This window comes from Halichoerus grypus, chromosome 4, assembly GCF_964656455.1.
Source record: "Halichoerus grypus chromosome 4, mHalGry1.hap1.1, whole genome shotgun sequence".
Taxonomy (NCBI): Eukaryota; Metazoa; Chordata; class Mammalia; order Carnivora; family Phocidae; genus Halichoerus; species Halichoerus grypus.
The window spans coordinates 69065979-69085703 of record NC_135715.1 but is presented as its reverse complement, the minus strand read 5'-3'; the positions used below and the strand labels follow the sequence as shown (position 1 = coordinate 69085703).

Below are 19725 nucleotides of genomic sequence, written 5' to 3'. Positions count from 1 at the left end.
ATGGGGTCAGACACTACAGTTTTCCTTATCTGGAGCTCTGTGGAGATTGGGTGTGGTAACCTAGTGAGTTCTCCATCTCTAAAGAGCCTGTACACAGAAGATGTCTTTCCAAATGTAGCAGATACTAACTTTGTTTCCATCAGTACAGGTACAAATGCTGTGGAAATCTGACACATTTGCCCACTTATTAGCTTATACTGGGTATTGAGTAACCTGTTCCTCTGTTCACTGGAAGCCATTTTGTTTCCTTGGGATTAATTTCTTCATGTCTTTACTGACATGAAGTTCCATGTCAGTACAATGAATGTTCAATACTGACATGAACTTTTTAACTTCCCTGATCTAGTTTAACTACCATGGGTATCTATTACTGATGTTTTAACCTTCCCACCATGCCATTGACCTGTTTCTAGGTCCAACTATTCATTCATGTATGCATTCAACAAACATTAAGCATCTCTCATGTTCCAAGCCCTACACAAGGCTGGGACTGAAATTGCAAAGTAGGGACAAGAAGACAGTCCCTAGTAATAATCACAACATGTAAGCATTACTCCAGTAGAGGTCAAGAGGGTGTCATGGGACCATACAGGAGGCAGCTCGGTCTATTAACTTGAAACTTTAGGAACTTAAAAATTATGTTCCTAAGACATAATCTCAACTCTCTTGATCCTTAAATTTACTATTAGCTAATAAACCATATTCTGACATAATTCTTTACTTATTTCGGTATTATTAAATAATTTCATTCTTTATATTCTAGTTAGTCAATGATAATATGCTCACTACTTCTCTGTCCTCCATCTGTTTTCTTCAAAAAATGGCACTTACATTTATTTCTCTTTTCTCAAATGTATATCATAAGGAAAATATCAAGAATTTAGCTACATTTGGAAACGACTCCACGAAAGAAAGTTGTTCTTTAAGACATTGTACTTACTAGTAAAGATGTAATAAAAATTACAGATAAAAATATAATAGTCAACCAATTATATTTTGAGTTGTTTTACTCAAATATATTTATGTTCTTAATAGCCTATTCTAGAGGTATTTGGATGCAGTTATTGGGAATAATCTGGAGATGTGAGAAGTGTTTGGGGAGTGTAACTAGAAGTCAAGATTGTAAGTTTTTGAAGAGGAAAAACAAAAAGAAATCTGGATGGAAGTATGGTACAGAATGGCAATTAAATGCCATATTTTTGTGGAAAGAAGATAATCTCTTTGCCTACAACACCTCCAGATGTGGTCTGAGCACTGCCAAAACGACAGATGGGCTCTTTATTCATCCAGCTCAACATTGTATTTCCTTTTGAAATGTAGTACTATCATGTTATTTTTTATAAAAATAATTTAGTACTGGGGCGCCTGGGTGGCTGAGTTGGTTAAGTGTCCAACTCTTGATTTCAGCTTAGCTCATGATCTCAGGGTTATGGGATTGAGCCCCGAGTTAGGCTCTGTACTCGTTGGGGGGGAGTCTGCTTGGGATTCTCTCTCCCTCGCCCCCTGCTCTTCCCCCTGCTCTTTCTCTCTCTCTCTCAAATAAATAAATAAATCTTAAAAAAGAAGAGAGAGAGAGTTTAGTACTTTCATCCCAAACTTCTGAGCTTTGGGTATATCTATTCTGGATTTGGAGTTTTTTAAAAAAAACATTCAGAAACACTAATTGAGCACCATGCTGTTTCAGGCACATTGTTAGGCCCTGAGGACAAAAGATGAGTAAGACTCTAGCTGAAGGATTTTATGATATTCTAGTGGGAGTGACAGACACATAAAAAATAATTAGAGAATTTACTGCCTGGGGAAATTGGTAAAGGCTAATCATTCAATCAATAAATATTTACTGAGAACCTTCTCTGTGCAAGACACATAACAGATACTCATCTGTAGATTCAGAAACCCCTTAAGTGTGGTACCAGGCTATGTATTTCTAGGTTATCTATGAAAGTTTAATGTACTTTTTGTGAACTCCCTAACTATATTTTCTTGAGTTTTTAATCCAGTGAATGGAGAAGAAGTCAATATAGTAAATAACTATTGGTTCCTGAATGATTACTAATTTCTTTTTAAGTACTTAAAAACTGCTTGTTTTATACCTTGCTCTGGAATTTGGACATAAAAGAAAATCCGTGTGATAGTTTCACAGTTTCTAAACTGTACTTTTCCTCTTTCTTTGAAGTTGACTACTTCTCCCCTTTGTTGTTCTTTCTCCAAGACTAAGAACAGCAGTTTTGTGAACACATTGACAGTTTTTTCAGGGTGCTCCCTAAAGATTTATTTGAGTCTGAAGACTTGAACTGAGAGTGTCTGGGTGTTCTCTTATTATCTCTTACTTATACTGGGCTTTTATTCCCTTGAACTCATGTTTATTGTAACTTAAAAGTAAGGCTCACTGACTGAAAGGACAGACACAAACTGCTTGGGAGAAATTCAGTACTCTGACCACAGTCCTGACTCCATCCCTCCTGCATTCTGTGGATATTTATGAGTGCAAGCAGCATTTCAGATGCTGGCTGTGGATGTAACTTAAAGCAAACATCCTTAGCTCAACAAATTGTTCCTTTGTGCCCTTAACTTTGGTTCATTCTGGGCTTCTAGCCTTCCTGACAGAATGCACAGATTTGTGCCTCTTTAGTGTTATTTCTTCATCAAGCTTTTATGTATCTGCTTCTGAAATTCTCATTTCCCAAAGAGATCACTCTGCCACCACATGAGTATCTTTATATGTCTCTGTTTTTATTTCTCATGGGGATCATTTGGGACATGGGTTCAGAACATTTTATTTTTTAAGCTCTTTTCCCTTTAAACTCTCTGGGGGAAAATGGTACTCATCTTTTCTTTGAAATAGTAATGAAGGATAAGAAGAGAATATGGAGCAACTTCAGGCAAATAGTTGGGGAGAAGCATTACCGTAATGTGGAAAAGAACAGGCAATGGTCTGGTAATAGCCCTTGGTTGAAGCTAGTCTATATAGGACAGGGAGTTTAAGTGACCTCACACCGTGGTAGCTCCCTATCACAGATATGCATGATTTTTTGCTTTAGTGCTTAACTTACTTTTTCTCTATGAATTATTTAATATAAAACATATCACATGATATAAAACACAAAATATGTAAGAACTGTACATTGCAAAGCCTCCCTTCCTTCCTTAAACCCTATCCATTCAGTCCTACCTCCCTTACCCCTTTACATTACCACAATTATTGGTTTCTTTATACATATACAAGTCAATATAAATATAGATTATTTTACTTCTCTTTTACACAAAAGGTAGCATCTTATGAAGATGGTTTTGGAACTTGCTTTTTCACACTTAATGTATCTTGGAGATCTTTGCAAATCAGGATAGGGAGAGGTCTTTGCCATTGCTTAAAGGTATATGTATTCCACTGATAAATGTACTATTAATTATTACCTACTACCCTACTGGTAGATATTTATGTTGCTTCCAACATTTTGCTATGACAAACACTGCTCCAGTGAATAAACAAATAATAAGCCAGTGTATCTGTAGAACCAATTTCCAAAAGTGGAATTACATGTAATTATAGTTTGGATAGAAGCTGCCATATTAACCTCCAATGGGATCTGTATTAATTTACACTCCTGCTAGTAACATATGACAGTATCTGTTTTGCTATAATCTCACCAACAGAATGTATTGTCTAACTTAATTAATTATTAGAGCTTTTTATGCACACAAATTATAACTCTCCCCAAATTTTTAAAATTTCTCTGATGCCTATCACTATGACATTTTTTCATACCCTAGTGGGGAGCACAGCACAGCTTACCTTATTTTCCCTAATTTCAGAGCAATAAGTGCCCCTTCTCATCTTCTAGGCCTCTACCTCATCCCCCCAAATCAATCAGGACTTGGCTTCTCAGTCATCCTCTTGTTCTTCTGAATCTTTGGCATGTCACTTTTTATTTCTTCCCCTATGCCCATGAGCATACTCCTACTACCATTATTAAAAATAAAGAAATGGGAAAACCCTCCCTGGGCCCCATGTTTTCCTGTGGCAGCAGTTTTCAGGGTTTGGTGTATTAGTAAACCTTGAGGGTTCTTCTGGAATGAAGAGGTCTAGAGAATTGTTTTATGATGTAAAATAATGTACATGAATTCTTACTCTTCTTTTGTAAGTGATAAGCAAGTTGGATATGATTCTGTCCCATTCTTTGTCGCAAACGGATCCCTAACCTAGAGCCCCAGCACAGATGTCTACACAGTTCCAATCCTGTTTATCCAGTTGCCTGCAAGACACAGATCCTCATAGTCCTATTTTCTCAAAGCCAACATGCTCAAAAGTGAGCCCAACTTCTCATCCACACTGGTATGTCTCCTGGTCCTCTCTCTCAGTTGGTGGCATCACTGTTCACCTAATCATCCAAACTCCAAATCAGGGAATAGTTCTTGAATCATCTCTCTCCCTCCCCCCACCAAATCTAACCAATGGCTTCCCATTACCTCCTAAATATTCACTGACTCTGTATCCCCTACCATCACTGAACTGGTTTAGGTCCTCATCATTTCTCATCTGATCTTTTGCAGGTTTTTAACTCATCCCTGCCTGCAGTTTTGTCCCCCTTAATTCATCCTTTACCAGCTGTGTTCCCTGGTGTGAAAATCTTAGTTACCTTCTTAAAACCCTTCACATATATCTACCACCTAGAGGATAAAACCTAAACTCCGTCTTGGCCAACGTCTGTTTCCTCCCTCTCTCCAGTCTCTTCTTTTGCCACCTCTTGCCCCCTAATTTTTATTCCAGTGACTCCAGTTACTTCCAGTTCTCTCCATTCTTCATGCCACATCTCCCCTAAGTGTCTGTAGAAGCCTTCAGATATTGAACACGTATTACTGAGCTATAGATATAATATGCATTACCCTAACTGGAATGCCTTCTTTCCCCTCATTCCCTTCTCTCAGCTACTTGTAGTCATTCTTCCAGATGAAGCTAATATGTCACCCCATCTAGGAAGTGTTTATTAATACCAACATGCCACACTCCCTTCCCTGCCCCACACAGGTTGAGACGGGAACTCCTCCCTCGGTTCCATTGTGGCTCCCTCTATCACTACACTTACCATGTTACCCGAACCACATGTGTAAGTTAAAAATTTTTAATAGCCACAATAAAAAAAAGATAAAGAAACAGGCAAGTTGATCTTAGTATTTTCTGTTTAATCCAACATATCCAGTATGTTACCATTTTAATGGTAATCAATGTAGAAATTATTATTGAGATATTTTATATTCTCTTTTTGGACTAAGTCTTTGAAATTTTTTTTTAAATTTTATTTATTTATTTGACAGAGAGACAGTGAGAGGGAACACAAGCAGGGGGAGTGGGAGAGGGAGAAGCAGGCTTCCCGCTGAGCAGAGAGCCCGATGCGAGGCTCGATCCCAGGACCCTGGGATCATGACCTGAGCCGAAGGCAGACGCTTAACGACTGAGCCACCCAGGCGCCCCCTAAGTCTTTGAAATTTGATGCATGTTTTATACAGTACAGCTCAAGTGCTCAATAGCCACATGGGACTAGTGGCTACCATATCGGATAGTACAGGTTTAGGCTATGACCCGATGAGGACATAAACCACGTTTTGAGTCCCTGGCACAAAACCCAGTGCCTAGCATTTGGTAGATACCCAATATATGTGGAAGTAGATGAGTGGAAAGAAGCAATCTGCAAGTCACAATGCATACGTAACAAGGATCGTCTTTATTAAGGTGTTTTTTTCTTTTGCATTTCCTGATATTCAACCTTTCCCTATTCTGCAAGGGCATGTTTATTTCTAGGTTTATTTCTAGGTTATTGTTTGTTGCAGCAGAAATACAAAGTGAAAGAACGAATCAGTATTTAGTTTTCTGATACCCAAAGTCAGACTCTTTCTTACTTTTTTTTTTTTCCAAAGAAAGAAAAGGGATGTTTTTGTTTTTTGGGTTTTTGTTTTTTTTTTTTAGCTCTCATTGAAAAAACAAATTTTAGACATTACAGACTATCAAATATACTAAAACCTGCTTGTAATTCAACATGACCAAGAAAGCCCTTATTGTCTACCTGTCCTCAGTGGAAATAAAAGGAATTTTGTATGTAGTACATGTAACTATGTATAATCTATTTAGGATATAATAAGAAATTAGCAAAAGAAATATCACTGTACAAGGTGATCAAATGATTTAATGGAACTGAGACCTGGCTATGTAGTGTTTAGATAAAAGACATTGTGCCGCAGGGTAAAGAACAAAGATCATACTTTTTTAAAAAGTGAACTTAAGAATAATAGAATGAACTAATCATATTCTAGATTTTAGCCCATCTACACAAAAGGTTCTTTAAGATGTGGATTCTTGCTTCACCTTTGACCTCATTCAAAATGTTCTAACACTGAAACAATGTTGCAAGATAACAAACATAGAAGAATGTTCGGGAGGAAGAGTAGGGCTCAGCCATTACTGAATGAAGACAAAGGGCTGATTTGTGCTCTTTTAGTTATTAGAAACGATCATTAAGGCCAGGTGGGATGCAGGTGGTTAAAGAGGGCACCTGAACAAACAAGTATTGAATTTACAGAATGCCTTCAAGTCTCTTCTGGGCTCCGTTCCCAAGGCAGACTCAGAAGTTACCTGCCCTGCCAGGTACCTACTAATCTATCCCCCCAGGAAGGGAACATTTTCTCCATGACTGTATGAAGTGTCTCTCGAAAGCTCCAAGTCTGATTTTTTTCTGTATGCTAATTGGTACAGTGCTAAGTTTTGAATAATTGAACAAGTAATTTTTGATGGTGGAATGGATCCAATATTCCCAGAAACTGTCCTAATGGTCCCAAATGCAGGAAAGACTTCACAGACATTTCAGTGTACCTGTAACTAAGATATTAATGTCAGCCTCTAGATTCAGGCTGATAGTTCCTGGGGGAGCATGCACATTCAGGCGAATTAGAAGATGTAATATGAGATGTCATCTGCAAAATAAGAAACTGAATACTTCATTTAAATGTTTGGTTTTTCTCTCAGCCTTCCGATCAAAAATGTAAAAAAGAGATGCTTGGTATAGTGTCCTGGAATAAACCACTGAGGCTCCTTTTACCTTTCCATAGAATGTATGGGATGTATAAAATACGCTGAGTGCTATATCCTCCATTATTTTACCCCAGTCATTTAACAGAATGTCAGCTTTCCATGTAGGGGAATTGCCAATTGTACCCACTCCATACCTCTCCACAGCAAGTTGAGGTCACCATCTTCCCACTGTATACTCTTTCCTCCAATGAAGCTTCCATTATCCCTTTCAAACACCCATGTTCTCTATATTCTATCCCTATCAAAATGTTCTCCAGAAATGGTCTGAAACTTATACATACAACTAATAGAGCAAAGTCTCATCCAAGACTTGAACAATTGAGGCTTCCATATGTGTGTCTGTTTCTAATATGACAAGGTGCCTTACTGTGTGTCCTTTTCATGGGATGAGGAGGATGAATTAACTCAGGAGGAAGAATTAAGATTTACTGAGATCAGCTGCCTACTCTTTCTAAGATTAAAAATAGGGTGGGGTTTTTTGGAGGGTTGGGGGGGAGGTCCTAAAGGCTGGACCTTCTTCCTAATGAGCTGTCAGAAAGAAATGGAATTAATCGGGGCGCCTGGGTGGCTCAGTTGGTTAAGCAACTGCCTTCGGCTCAGGTCATGATCCTGGAGTCCCGGGATCGAGTCCCACATCGGGCTCCCTGCTCGGCAGGGAGTCTGCTTCTCCCTCTGACCCTCCTCCCTCTCACTCCCTCTCATGCTCTCTGTCTCTCGTTCTCTCTCTCGCAAATAAATAAAATCTTAAAAAAAAAAAAAAGAAATGGAATTAATCGTTTGGTCTGGGTGGAGAGTGGGGTGAAAATAAATGCACAGCGGTGAAGTTGATTCCCTTGGGCAGGAAGGGAACAGAGGTGCAGGTTCTGGGAGAGGTGGATGTCCAAGGTGGTGCTTGAATCCATCTGGTGAGGCAGAGCCTTAGAGGAATTGAGCCCCCTAAAGATAGGCACTGGCGCTTCAACCTCAGGAGTCTGAGCGAGGGGAATCTGAGATCAGGCAAAGGGGGTGGAGTCCCTGTGGAGAAATTCACTTCCCAATTTTCCACCATTTGAGGCAGACAGGGGAGCAGGAGAGACGTGACCTCCACATGGAGGAGCAATGTCAGACAGCAAAGAGGCTCCGAGCCCAACAGCAACATGTAGGGCAGCAATGGGGGCAGAAGACTTTGTGGGATTTGTTCACTTGAAAATGGTTTATTTTATGTGTGTGAATTTTACTTCACTTAAAAAAAAAAAAAAGGCTTAGTGGTGAGGACTTAACCCTTCTCAGGAACTAGAAATCTGGCAAACCTCTTGTTGGAGCTGTCAGTGCCTCAGGGAATTCTCAAATGATCCAAGGGAAGAGGAGGGAAACACCAGAGACCAGTAAGTAACTGTGGGAACAGTGCTGGGATGGGCTCTGATTTAGTGGGAGAAAGAAGTTTGGTATCACTTGACCCTCAAGTGTTGTGGAGCAATGCATATGCATTATCCTGTAAACAATACTGTTGGCTCTCCACTGCCTACAGAAATAAAAAATCTAAAACTGTTTCAGTGGCATTTCAGACTCTCTACATGAAGCTCCAAATCCTTCCTTGGAGTCTCCTTTCCTGCCATCTTCCAGGCACCCTGGTTCCATAGCTATTCCCTGGTGTGACTTCTGCTTGAGTATCTCTCTGCCTTTACTCGCATGGTGGTAACAGACAGATGCCAGTTTGGGATTTGTAATGGGTTCCATGTAAGGGGAAGAGCCTTTGAACAGCAGATCTGTTTGTTAATTGTCCATCTCTTACCTTTATAATCTCCCCTACTTCTCCCTGACCCTCAACCCTCCAACCTGTTGTCTTCCTACACCACATAATATTTGATATCCCAGTAAAAAAAAAAATCTCACTTTTCATCTTATCAGTTAATCACTTTGCCATTTCTTGTCCTGGTATATTTATTCATTCACCCCATTAAAATTCAACAAATACACGAGGCACTATGCTTGGTCCTGGGAATCCAAAGGTAAATAGGTCATGGACCCAGAAAAGCCCTGCAATTCTAAGAGAAACCGTTTCCCAAAAAAGAAGGCTCACCTCTAATTGTGAAAGTTATTGGACTTTATGGATGCTTATTTACATCTCTTTAGAGTTTACAAGTGACTTAAAGATGTTTTGAAGACTTATTTGTGTTTATCTCATTGATACAGTCTTTGTTTGCTTAAAATATTAAACAATTCAAAAGAATTCTGCCAACCATTGTGGGACCCTATGCCTTTTTACTAAATACAGTAGCTAAAAGGCCATATACTCTGAAGCAGGATCACTCAGAAGCCCCTTTTCCAGCCCATTGCATCTTTGAGTATGAAAGGTGTAAAGCCTACAACAGCATGTCATGGGAGAGATGATTTGGCCAAAATAGAACATGAAACAGCGTATGGGTCATAACTTCAGAAAATCTGGATATAAGCATGTGAACATATTTTTTTTTCTCTTCCAACATAGGTGCCAAAGGAGGGAAAACAATGCATTGGACTGTATCCAATTAGAATTAAAACTATAAGAGAAAACAAAGGCCACAATTTTGATTTCTCAGAGATTAAGTCTGGGTGGGCAAAGGTGATGGTGTCCCAAAGAGACAACATCTGGGGAGGTGCTGAACCATTCTCAAATCTATATCTCCATTCACATATGAGTGGTCTTCTCTGAGCTAGACTATATTTATTTCAAAAAATAATAATAAAATATGTCCATTTAAATTCTGTGATTTCTATGCTGTGATTTCAATTATTTTCCCATGAGTTGTGCTCTTTTCTATAGAGATGTTTAATATGCTTGTCACGAGAAGGAAATACTTTCTCTTAGGTTCATTACCTGGACAATGGTAAATAGATGATGTGGAAACTTACCTAATCCGATAAAGTAAATTCTGGAATGTAAATTACCCTCTCTCTGTGGCATTCTGTTTGCAACTTAATTATTGCCTATTTTTACTGATTTTTCCCAGCCCCTAGAGTTTATGGGAAAGAAGGTTATAATCTCAGACTTAGCTCCAATCAAAAAATAATTTTCCACATACTTTATCATTTGGCTAATAGTTTTTACCTTGAATTTTCTGCATCTGGGTTAGATTACTATTACTTCTAGGATATCCAGAATATTATTGGTTAAAACAAATAGGTCTGCCACTGTAATGGAGCAGTGTAAATTATAGAAGATAATAGTGTTTATATAGCACACTACACATGCATGTGCATTGCCTTATTTAATTATCAAAATAAGAATCAGAATCAGGTAATATCACTATTCCCAATTTACAAATGGAAAAAAACCAAGACTCTGAGAGGTTATGTAATTTACAAAGAAACACAGTTATAAATGGGAGCTCTGAGTTCAACCAAATTTTTTGACTCCAAATCCAGCTTTGATTCTACTTTTTTCTTAAAAATCATTTGTTTTTTTCTGTTTCTCTAAGGCAGTCGAGCTCTGGAATCAGGAGACCTGAGTTTGAATCTCAGTCCTACCAATTACTAAACATGTGGCCTGGACAAAGTACTTGACCTCTCAAAGCCTCATCGTATCTTGAGGCTATTACATCCAGCTGATGACTGACCTACCTCTTGGGATTGTGAACATTAAATCAGATCATACTTGCAAAGCTCAAGCATGCAGTAACCACTCAATAAATGTTGTTATTTTTATTGTTATTCTCAGGATAAATCTTAAGGAAAAGTTTTAAGAGTTGATATGAGATTTACATTTTTTTAACTTTCAAATTTAAGAATGTCTGTCTGGCCCAATTCTTCAACCACTTTTCTTGTTTTTCTCACCATGAGTAATCTTTGGCAAAGATGTCTAGCCATGCATGAACCTCCAAAATACAGTATTTCTACTTGGTCCTTCTCCTACCACACTTAGAAATGATCTTGTAATTCCATCTATACTACACTGAGAGTTAGTCCTCCTTTTCTATATTTTTCATGGCATGCATTTCTCCTGCTTATAATTCAATTTAATTGACAGGCGCAGTTGGGGAAATTCTCCAGTAATAAGTCAAAAATATTAATCCTACTTTTCTGGAACTAGAATTAGATATATGTTAGAATTTCTCATTCTTAATCTCTTTTTTTTTTAAGGATTTTATTTATTTATTTGACACAGAGAGAGAGAGCACAAGGAGGGGGAGAGACAGGCAGAGAGAGGGAGAAGGAGAAGCACGCTTCCCACTGAACGAGGAGACCAGGACCCTGGCATCATGACCTGAGCCAAAGGCAGACGCTTACCCAACCGGGCCATCCAGGCACCCTTCTTAATCTCTTTCATAGTTCCTTTCTCTTCTTCTGTTTGTGCTACATTCTGCATAATTTCTTCAGATACATCTTTCAGTTCACCAATTCTTCTGGCTATGTTGAATTTGTTAAATTCCATTGTTAAATATTGTTAAATCTGTTCATTTCTAACTTCAATTATTAAATTTTTAATTTATAAAGTGTATTTGTTTCTCTGCCTAATCTATTTGAAATCTTTTAATATTTTTTGTTCCCTGAACAAATTTTCAAACTTGTCTTATACTTATTCAAACATAGTAAATATAGGGCACCTGGGTGGCTCAGTCAGTTAAGTGTCTGCCTTCGGTTCAGGTCATGATCTCAGGATCCTGAGATCAAGCCCCACATCATTGGGCTCCCTGCTCAGTGGGGAGTCTGCTACTCCCTTTCCCTCTGCCCCTCCCCCCACTCATTCAGTCTCTCTCTCACTCTTTCTCTCAAATAAATAAATGAAATCTTTAAAAAAAACATAGTAAATATAGTTATTTTGAAGTCTGTATTTACTAATTCCATTATCTGAAATCCTTGGGAGTCTATTTTTGCTGTCTGTTGTTTCTGTTAATTGTTCTTTATGATGCCTTGTTTCCTTGTATATTTAGCTAGTTAACTAGTTAGTTTTTTTTTACTGTGAACTACTTATTTTCCTTGGAATTTTATGTGTGACAATTCCTTGAACCCAAGACAAAGTTGCATTCCTTCAGAGAGGTTTGACACTTCTTTCTTTTTTTTTTTTTCAGTTTTTATTATTGAAGTAGAGTGGACATAGGATGTTATATTAGTTTCAGGTGTACAACATAGTGATTCGACAATTCTATACATTATGCAGTCTCACCAAAGTGCAGTCACCATCGTTACTATACAGCATTATTACGGTATTATTGACTATATTCCCTGTGCTGTACTTTTCATCTCCGTGACTTATTTATTTTATAGCTGGAAATTTGTATCTCTTAATCCCCTTCACCTATTTTGCCCATCCCCCTCACACCCGTCTCTGGCAATCACCAATTCGTTCTCTGTATTTATGAGTCTGTTTCTGTTTGTTTTTGTTTTTTAGATTCTACATATAAGTGAAATCATATGTTATTTGTCTTTCTCTGTCTTACTTCACTTAGCATAATACCCCCTGGGTCCATCCATGTTGTCACAAATGACAAGATCTCATTCCTTTTTGTGTCTAAGTAATATTCCATTGTATATAGACCTCACCTTCTTTATCCATTCATATATCAATGGACACTTGTATTGCTTCCATATCTTGGCTATTGTAAATAATGCTGCAATAAACACAGGGGTGCATGTATCTTTTCAAATTAGTGTTTTAATTTTCTTTGGGTAAATACCCAGGAGTAGAATTATTGGATCGTATGATAATTCTATTTTTTAATTTTTTTAGAAACCTCCATACTGTTTTCCACAGTGGTTACACTAATTTATATTTCCACCAATAGTGCATGAGAGTCCTGTTCTCTCCACGTCCATGACAATACATGTTATTTCTTGTCTTTTTGATACTAACCATTCTGACAGGTGTGAGGTGATATCTCATTGTGGTTTTGATTTTTATCTCCATGATGATTAGTGATGTTGGGGTTAATATCCAAAATATATAAAAATATATAAATATAAAAATAAATGTATAAATATATATAAATATATAAAGAAGTTATACAACTCAACACCAAAAATCCAAATAATCTGATTTAAAAATGGACAGAGGACCTGAATAGACATTTTTCCAAAGAAGACATTCAGATGGCATTTATTTTTCCCAGAACACTACCTGAGACCACTACCACTCAAGGATCCCTCAAAATCAAATTTTTGGCCTGAAATATTTTGCACTACCTAAGCAGTGTGAAATTCAGCTCCAGACTAACATGAGGACCAGCATGTGAGTCAAAATTTTTTTGCAGTGATTTTTTCTTCTCTGCTTAGTGCCTAGATTTGCAAGCATTATATATATATATACATATACATATATATATTTTTTTCTTTTTTTGGCATCCCCCTGTTGGTGTGGGGGTGGGTGTCATTTTCCATTCACATACAATGAGTATACAGCCCTCTACAGTCTCAACTCTATGTTGGAGAGGAGCTCGTATTAGACTCCTCCACATACGGGGGCAACCTCTGGGCTTTTTGCCTGCCCTCTGCATGGTCATGAAAAATCAAAGCTAAAGTTTATGCAGTTAACAAGTGCCCACAGAGAGAAAGTTGACTGTGATGTTCTGCTTAACACTGAGTTCCCTCACTTAGGTTTTATGTCCAAGAATTTAAATAATTTATCCAGGATACTTCATTTGCTTCCAGGACGAGGGGCAGTCCATGTACCTATTCTCCATATTACCCAAAGCAGAAGTCCTTCCCCATGTTTTTATCAATTCAGTCTTTTGTTTCAAATTTGGTCCAAATTCAGCAAAATGACAAATTGGGGGAAAAAATTGATCCATTGAAAATCAAGAGAAGGGGCGCCTGGGTGGCTCAGTCGTTGGGCATCTGCCTTCAGCTCAGGTCATGATCCCAGGGTCCTGGGATCGAGCCCCGCATCGGGCTCCCTGCTCGGCAGGAGGCCTGCTTCTCCCTCTCCCACTCCCCCTGCTTGTGTTCCCTCTCTCGCTGTGTCTCTCTCTGTCAAATAAATAAAATCTTAAAAAAAAGAAAATCAAGAGAGTATGGTTCAGCAAGCAACTAAGTTATTTCTTTTCAGAGATTACACCATGTACCTGTGCTAGCTCTGCATTCGCTGTACAGTAACTGCCTACCAGGGATGGCAGCCACACGGGCCCTCCCTCCGGGGGCAGCTTCAGACCTGTGGGCTCACACTGCGGAAAACACTGCTGCTCCATAGGTATTTAGGGCTCTCAGTCTCTGGCTTGGTAGTGTCCAGAACTGAGAGTTGTCCACACTAGAAGGGCAGGCAGCTCTACTCAGGGGAGGGCTGAGTGTGGTGGTGGGGAGATGGGGGAGTGTTGAGTAGACTCTTTGGGATACAGTGGAGCATTATTCCAGAGAAGTCAGAGAACAAAGGGCTATGTCTGCCAACAGGCGTTCTCCCCAGAAAACAAAAAGAAACCTAGATCTGGGTTAACGAGGCTTCTCTGCAACTCCCTAGGCTCCTGACAGCATACCTTTCACCTCAGTTCTCGTCCTCCAGCCATAGTTGCCACCCCCTCATGGATGCAGCTTTATCCACTCAACTTCTGCTCCTCCTCTGCTCTCCTTCCCCAGCCTGATATCATTTATCAAGCAGAAAAATCTCTCTCTATAAATAGGCATCCAAAGCTTTCTCAGCAGAGCAGTTTTCATGGCCTTTTGAGCAAGACAAAGACCTATTTGGAGCTGTGGGTTAAGGCAGTAGTTCTGAGGTTTTACAAATTTCTTGGACCAGTTAAATGTTTAGAAAATTAAAAGCATTTACAAAGAGGTTATTTACTTTTTAGTTTTCTAAGTAAAAATATATATATTTAAAACTACTTCAAACCAGTTTTTGCTATTGTATCAGTTTGCTGCCTAAGAAACACCCCCAAATTCAGGGGCTTACGACGGCACACGTTTATTATTGTCATGCTTCTGTGGCTCCTCTTGTCTGGACCTGCTTGCCTGGGGCTGGATGGGCCAGGATGCTCTCATTCACAACGTTGGGCCCTGGGGTGTGGGCAGCTGGGACAGGGAGGGCCTCTCTCCACGTGATCTCTAATCCCAAGTGGCCAGCCAAGGCATGTTCACGTGGTGGTCGGAGGGTTCTTTCAGCAACAGAGAAAGCTCCAGCGCACAAGTCCCTTTGCCCACAGCAAGTCACATGGGTTCAAGAGGTGGAGAAATGGATTCCTCCTCTTGGAGGAGCTGCTAAGTCACCTTGCAAAGGCACCAACAAACAGGGAAGAATTTATGACCATTTAAGCTGCAACCTACTATCATTATAATCATTTCCTAAAATAAAAAGAACATCTTACCAAAAAAGTTAGAATAAAAGTTCCTTAAATGTAAAATATTTAGCTTTATGAAAAAAGTCACTACATTGTCCTATGATGATGATGATGATGATTACTCCCACCACCATCAACTTCATTCTGTCAGCATACTTCTAGAGAACAGTGTTTGGGACTGCAATATTGGGAAACGGAATCTAGCAGGATTGTCGAGCATTAGGGAAAAGGGTGGTGAAACTCGAGGCAGGGAAACCAGCTAAGAATCCAGAGAGATGATACTGAGAGTGAAGGGGGTGAGTGGGAACCGGAATAACCAGAGAGCGGGGAAGTGTGATAAATAGCTCAGAGTAAGACTTAGCACCAGGTGAAGATGGTGTGGGGGGTGTGTGTGAGAGAGAGAGAGAGACAGAGAGAGAGAAAGGGAGAGCATGGAGTCCTAATCCTGGAGTTTCCATTTTGGGAGAACTCCAAAATTTTATAATCATCTGTATTTGTTTCTTATTATTGTAGGACAAGTTGCCACCAACTTAGCAATTTATTTTTTACTTATTTTTTAAAGATTTATTTATTTGAGAGAGAGCTCCTGGCCATGTGAGAACATGGGGAAGGGGCGGGCGGAGAGGGAGAGAGAGTCCCAAGCAGGCTCCCGCTGAGCACGGAGCCCAACACGGGGCTTGATCTTATGACCCTGAGATCACAACCTGAGCCAAACCGAGAGTCCAACGCTCAACCAACTGCACCCCCCAGGCACCCCCAACTTCACAATTGAAAACATCTACTTATTATCTCACGGTTTCCTTGGTGAGGAGTCAGGCATGGGTCAATGCTTGATCTCTGCTCAGTCTCATAGGCCAAAATCAAGGTTTTGGCTGAGCTGGGCTCTTACCTGGAGGCACCTGGGACAAATCCATTTTCAGGCTCATTCAGGTTGTTGGAAGAATCCAGGTCCTTTCAGTTGTACAACTGAGATCCCCATGTCCTTGTGGGCTTTTCCTTTTCACATGGCCCCTTCTATCTCCAAGCCCACAATGCCTCACAGAAGCACCTTGCGCTTCCAATCTTCTGCAACCAGCCTGAGGAGGCTTTCTACTTCACGGGGCTCGTGTGATTAGATTAGGCCCACTTGGATAATCTCCCTATTTTCCTTTCTGCCATATAACATGACATCACATAACATGATCCTGGGAGTGATAGCCCATCAAATTCATGGGTTCTGGGGTTTATAACAGACAGATTTGAGGGGAAATTTTAGAAATTCTGCCTACGACATCATCTTTTGGAAAAAGAGAGTGATATAATTAAGGAGATTTTTTTTTCATGAAAACATAGCTTTATCATGAAATCACCATCACCCCACAGGACTATCGTTAGACGTATATGATATAAGAATACAAAAATGCATTGCAAAGATAAAGACTTGGAATAAGCACAGATTCACAGATTGGGACTTTGAAATCCACCTCCACTACTCACAAGCTGGATGATCTTAAGCAGGCCAATGGCATCCGACAACCATCTCTCTCTCCTCCTGGGGGTTTTATTACTGGCTGCCACTAGGTGTCACTGCCACAGCTGGGGAGAAGAGAAGCTCCCCGGGGCTGTTTCCTCTGTCCATGCCCCCACCCCCACCCCCCTGGGGATTGATGTGGATTGAAATCTGTGCAACCCCTGTGTTGTGGATTCCAGAATGCGGAGCTCCTCATCCCTGGGAGAGTCAGAAGCATGGAGCGATCTTGAGGAATCCAACTCTTCGAAAGGTGTGAGCCACACGTTTGCCTGGGGAAGGCTCTTTTTTATCAGGGCAGTTGAGGTTGGGGGAGGGGGTAAAGAAAGGGGCCTGGGCTGCCTCTGTCATGCTTTGCACCTCCTTCACCAAGATCCTGTGGCGCGGTTCATTTTGGTGGGGAAGTGAAGTGTCTTCCTGCCCAACCAGCCTCAGCAGTATGGTTTGGCACCATTGAGACAGGAGTGAAACTCTGAATGCTGAGGTTCAGGGTCCAAGCTGTAGTGGTGGGATTCTTTGTTGCCAAGGCCCATGTGAAACTTGGCTCTCAGGACCTGGACCATGTCCCTGGTTGTTCTACCCTGAGTCAAACAAATGGACTGTCGATACACATCAGAGCTGAAGGCTGCCAGATCGGGAAGCGGGCCCGAGGCGCTGGGCCAGTGCAGGAGATTTGTGTCCAGGCCTACCAGGTGGCTGAGAGAATACAACTAACTTTCAAAAGAGAACTCTTGACGATGAAGAGCTATCTCCCGTTGGATGTAATGTGCACGCTTAGAACACAGCATCTCTAAATGCATGCTTATTGTCTATTGTAGTGACATGAGCTACAATGGGGGGGAATGTGTGTTCATATATGCTTTATTAGCGCTAGACCTTAATTATCACACTTCTCTAGAAGTAACTGCCTGTATCTTTACAAACCAATGCCACTAAGGACAATATAGACTTCACAAGTTAAAAGCTATATCTTATTAATTCATATAATCTCTGTATGGAGATCACCGATGTTTGAACCACTTAATGGTATATGGAAGGTTTCAGTATTTAAAAAACACACAGAAAATTGCAAAAGATGAATTAGAAGTGATTTTTTTTCTCATCATGTATGATGAGAAAGTCAGTCTTGGGAATTATTCCCAGAAGCTGGAGTCTGCAACCTTTTGTGACTTTTTTAAAAGGGCATCACATTATGAAGAAATAACAGGAAAACAAATGAGCTTTGTTTTGTTTTCTTTAAAGAAAAAAACAAAAAACCTCTACCCAAGCAGATAATGTAATAATTAGATCAGATAGCCAAGGGCTGCAGAAAATGTAAAGAGAAGCAGGCATCCCCCCCCAGGAGGGGACCCTCCCTCTGCAGGCTTGTTCTCTGGTCCAGACCCATTTCTTGGGTGAGGACCTATCTGTTCTTGCCTGTGAGTCTCAGCTCGCGTCTAGAACATAAATGCACAAAGCAGTATAAAATCGTGTGATCTGTGTGGATGCCCATACCTTTTTAACAACATTGATAATCAGGGGCGCCTGGGTGGCTCAGTCGTTAAGCGTCTGCCTTCGGCGCAGGTCATGATCCCAGGGTCCTGGGATCAAGCCCCGCATCAGGCTCCCTGCTCTGCGGGAAGTCTGCTTCTCCCTCTCCCACTCCCTCTGCTTGCGTTCCCTCTCTTGCTGTGTCTCTCTCTGTCAAATAAATAAATAAAATCTTTAAAAAAAAAAAAAACAACATTGATAATCAGATCCTGTTTCCTGTTTTGGCTCTGCCATTGAGCGTCCTGAGTTGGTTTATTTTTTCATATTAGAAGGGTATTTGGTGATGAGAGATCTTTCCAGTCCTTGCAAAAAGGAATAATAGGGATGGATGGGATTTTCGAGCTTTTACCGTGTATTAATATAATCCTGTAGTGATCCACTCAGATAGATGCTATTATTGGTATCCCACTTTACAGAAAACTGAGGCACAGGGGACTTAGTGATTTTCCCAGTCATGTGGCTAGAATGTGACAGCAGGATTCAGTCAGGTGTAGGACTCCAGACTCTATCCTCTGGGGCATTGCCACCACCACCATGCCTCCCCTGGGTCTGTGCTTGGAGCCCCTTGCATCCCCGTGGGCAAGCTGATGAGAGCATGTCCCAGGCAAGCAGTCCTATTGGGAAGTCACCAGCCCGTCAAATACATGAAATGGACTTTCACCTTCGTGGCTTCTTTCTACAACTATTCCAAAGGAGGAACTGGTTTTTCAGAGCCACAGTTTCCTACTTTGAAAAATAAATTTAATTTTTCCTCTGTTTAAAATATTTAAAGGCTGTGAGTCTTGAACAAGATAATATATGGTCATGCCCTCATTAAACCAGAATACGTTATCTCCTACCAGGTGTTATTGTAATTATCTCTTATAATGCAGCTTTAATAAAGAGATGAGGTCATTTTCTGATAAAGAATTACTGTCTCTTACATAGATTCTTTTTAAAATATCTAGATTGTATTTTGCTTCCTGACAGGTATTTTGTGAGTTTTATGTTTCCTTTGGAAATAGAGAAGAAGCATACCATTGAAAACCAATCCTAGTGAGCTTTCTCGCTTGTCTATAAGAGAGCGTTTAATGGGAGAATCTCTACTCCCGAGGCTGTGCTGACATCCTCATTCCACCTAGTATATGAGAGCATTTTGAGATAAATTCTTAATCATGTAAAATACATTCTTTTAAGAGCAGAGGCCAGGAGGAAAAATGCTTCCTGGCCTTGAAGATTGCCTTATTTGTACATGACAAAAGCACTCCCCTGTAGGTTGCTTTGTTGACCAGAATATTCTAGAATGTGAGTTACATTGTTGAGTTACAAGAACACTGTAAGAACACAGTAAATCAAATCTTGTCGCCTGAACATCAGCAAGTGTCACGGCGGGGCAAGTACGGAGTGGC

At 40.1% G+C, this 19725-nt stretch overlaps 1 protein-coding gene and 1 long non-coding RNA gene across 12 annotated transcripts in view; both read left to right on the top strand.

Moving 5' to 3' along the window:
• The window catches only part of FRY (FRY microtubule binding protein), a 425755-nt gene that overhangs the window by 127444 nt on the left and 278586 nt on the right, over positions 1–19725 (top strand). The gene's annotated exons all lie outside the window — the stretch shown is intronic.
• LOC144381591 (uncharacterized) lies at positions 1166–10750 on the top strand. The gene is made up of 2 exons (XR_013447019.1): positions 1166–1316; positions 10519–10750. It is a non-coding gene; the product is annotated as an uncharacterized LOC144381591 (long non-coding RNA).